Raw genomic sequence first — 3,605 nt, 5'->3', positions numbered from 1 at the left:
ATAGATAAGTGCATACTTAACGGCTAGACAACCGCAATTTGTTGGTGAAAAACATTCATTTTTACATCTAATCAGTTCATTTTATCACATTTCAAGTCCCTGGATTGAGTGCAGCGAGTATAACTTTTGCATGAATAGTTTTGACTATAAATTTTTATTACACTATTGTGCATTTTTATTAAAATTTCTAACATAAGTGATTGTGTAGCGAAATTCTGCAATTTGTGTAAAAATCATAGTTAAATTGCATTGTCATTGTATTAGTAAAGGTTATACGCATTTGCTTATGACCTTCATGCTGTAATTAGCATTTTGACCTGTAGAAATGTAACCATCTGTATTCGTATGATATGTCATCTATGCTGCTTAGTGACCTTTATAATACAATTTGCATACTGAACAATTTATTGCTACTAAACTGACTTATCTGCGCCTACATCATAATTGGTCACTTAATTCATTGGGCAGATGTATATAGTACAGATGTACTTAAAACAGCATTGAAGCACTCACCTTATGTAGATATGTTGTGCTCATGAGCTGAAATATACTCTGTTTCATGTTATATGTATATGTCACATCATTTTTGTAGCTGTGTAGTACAACGGGAAAGACATGTACTAGGCAAATCCGGCTCGTAAACAGAATATGTTGTCCGTGAAAAACTCATGTGCCAATGTTACCAAATTTCGGCATATATATATATTAAGAATATGAATTCAATATATATATATTGAATATCAATATATATTCTGGATATTGCTAAACTCTTATAAAGAAATATTATACAAAACTAACAAGATGCTGAGGAACAAGATGTTCTAGGAAGCTATGATTAATCTTTTGTTTTTTACTGACTTTCAGTGAACAAAAGACACTCCACTTTTTGAATGAAAACCGAAATCACATTACAATCTGTTAAAAACATCTTTACTTCGGATGTGAACAAGAACTCCTGAACTAGCAGTCTCACCGTAATCCAGATGAAAGCAGAACAGTGGCAAATAATGTGACCAGAAGTTTTATCTACTTCCAAGTAAAGATAACACTCTGCCTAATCACAGGCGCCTGGGTCATGAATATTCGTCAGATAACCTTCCTACAACTTTAGTTCCACTCTTCTAAACATAAGCCCCGCAATGTAGTCGATTAAACGAACCAGCGTCTGGCTTTCTACTTTATGTTGGATTTTTATATTCATTTTTTAACTTGGATCTTATGAAAGATATATGCAGCAATTCCACATCCAAGTGGTTACAAGAAATAATCAGGTATATATCTATATAACATACTTTTCTTTAGTATTGTATGAAAACGCAAAATATTAATCTACTGTAAATCCCTCATCTACCACGAAGGAAGAGTGATAGCAGTGGCATGCGTTTTGCTCTAATCTGACTTGTGTTCATATGCCTATAGGTATGAGAGACAAATGTAATCTAAAATATATCCTGTTTGATGTTAAATGTTGATTACTACAATTAATATTGTGTACTGGCTTACTAATTATCTAATTGTACAATATCATTAATGTACTATATGATATGGTGAACGGTATAAACTACACCGTGACAAAGGATATTGTAAAGCGCATAAAAACGCATCATCTCGTTGGCTTGGTTATTTCAAACAAATGATTGAAAATGGTCCAGCCAGTAATTGTGTGGTTTTAGTTCCGCTGGGATAATATGCACTAAGATAAATCCGTATATTCGCTGAAAGGAATAGGTGACAAAAGGATATGCGAAAGTCTTCTGTCGTATTTCTTACAAGTTACTAACGAATCAAACATATTTTCAAATAGAGCAAATAGAGCAACTATTCATAGACACGACCAAACCAAAGTAGCCGATAAATTTGGATGCACAAAAATATGTTATTGTCTCTGTAACGACAGATCGGACTGGGAAGTGGTGGTTACAGGACACGTACTCTTTGTGCAACTACTAATATTTACTGGATTCATTTCTGCTGACTTAAAAATACTAAAAGGAGCATCTCTCACGGATGCATTCTAATAATTATATTTATACTTATGTTATAAGAAGCGCTTTCTTCGTACTCATACTCCAAAGTTAAACTCTTTCCAGTTTTCTTCTTACTACAATATTTTTAATTATAGTCTGACCAACATTATTTACTTGATTTCCATTTTTAATTTCTTTAATATTTCATAAGTAAAAATGTTATGTCAACCAGTAAGCGCTGCCATGCGTAAGTTGTTTTCTGCTGGCAGCACTCCTTGCAATCACTGTGGCAACATTAGAGAAGTACTTGCAATTACTTAAGTTGCTGTCATATTCATTGTTGTTGTTGTTTAACAATTAAAAATTTCTTAAAAGCAAAAAATTTAAAAATAAAGAATGATAAAAGGAAAAATAAAATTATAAAAGCAGAAAAGCAGAAAAGAGTTTTTCATTTGAGTTTACTTAAACTATTTCTACTCTACTCTCTTTTTAATTTAAGGATTCTGCCTTACAGCCTGCGGTCATTTCTGCTATGTAGTATGAATAGTAAAGTTTGTGACAATGTTTCATTTCTTAAATGTTGGTAAAATGCGACAAATGCGTTAACAATTGTTGTCAGTTTTAAAAAATGTTGGCACTACCACAAACTATTATGCAACTTAGTTGGCATGAAGAAGTGGATTCCTAATGGCACTTAGCTACAAAAGGACGACATCACGACATCGCAATATCAGAATATCAGAGGTAGGTAACTGTGAAAAGGGGTCGAGCACTTGTAAGACATAGTACTGTTGCGATTGCGTGTTATTGTTGTTATTGTTGTTGTTGGCACGTTTGTGACAAGAAACTTTTCTATTTTTGGGGTCATAAAAGTTTCTTTTGTCTTTTATTATATGACGTGCACTCCTGTGGACATTTATTTTCTCTGACCTAAGGTTAGAAGATTTTAAAACCATTTCAAAACTGCGCTGCTACTTTAACTGCAACAACTCGACTTCCATTGCCGTAGGGTGAACTTAACAAAAAAAGAAATCAAGAAAAACGCAAGTATACTTCAACTTTTCTCTAACAAAGTTTCGCTTCGCTATGTAAAAGTATTTAAGCAGTTAAGTACAAAAAAACCTAATTTTCCAGATTTTTTAATGCCCTCAAATATTATCAATTTAGTTTTTTGCTTCAAGAAGCGCACAGATTTTTATGCTGCATGCTTTTGGGCGTATTTTTTCGTCCTTTACGCTTTCAAAGTTACTTTAGCCTTTACTTTAGTTCTAGAAAAAACCGCTTTACACTGCATTTGCAACATAATTACTACGCATTCATTGCTCTTTTGCCGCGCAACTTCTGAAATCAGTTCCTCCGCATGGCTTAATTCAGGCCCGCTCTGCGGAAAGTACGCTAAACTTTCTTATGCAATTACTTACGGTCTGTTGAACTTACGGCTGACATGCTTTATGCACTCGAGACGTCATAATAATGCGTTCATTGTCATGTTGTCCAACACTTCGTCCTTTAGTCTGTTCCTATTGCTGACCGTCCAACCGATTTTGTGTTGATGTTTGGTAAAGTTGGTGTTTTCAAGAACTTTGTCAAGTTCTCAATTTTGCTCCTTGAAGCGTTTGTTGAACTTTTCTGATATTT

The sequence above is a fragment of the Teleopsis dalmanni genome, chromosome 2, assembly GCF_002237135.1.
Source record: "Teleopsis dalmanni isolate 2A chromosome 2, ASM223713v2, whole genome shotgun sequence".
Lineage (NCBI taxonomy): Eukaryota > Metazoa > Arthropoda > Insecta > Diptera > Diopsidae > Teleopsis > Teleopsis dalmanni.
This window is presented reverse-complemented; position numbering follows the sequence as displayed.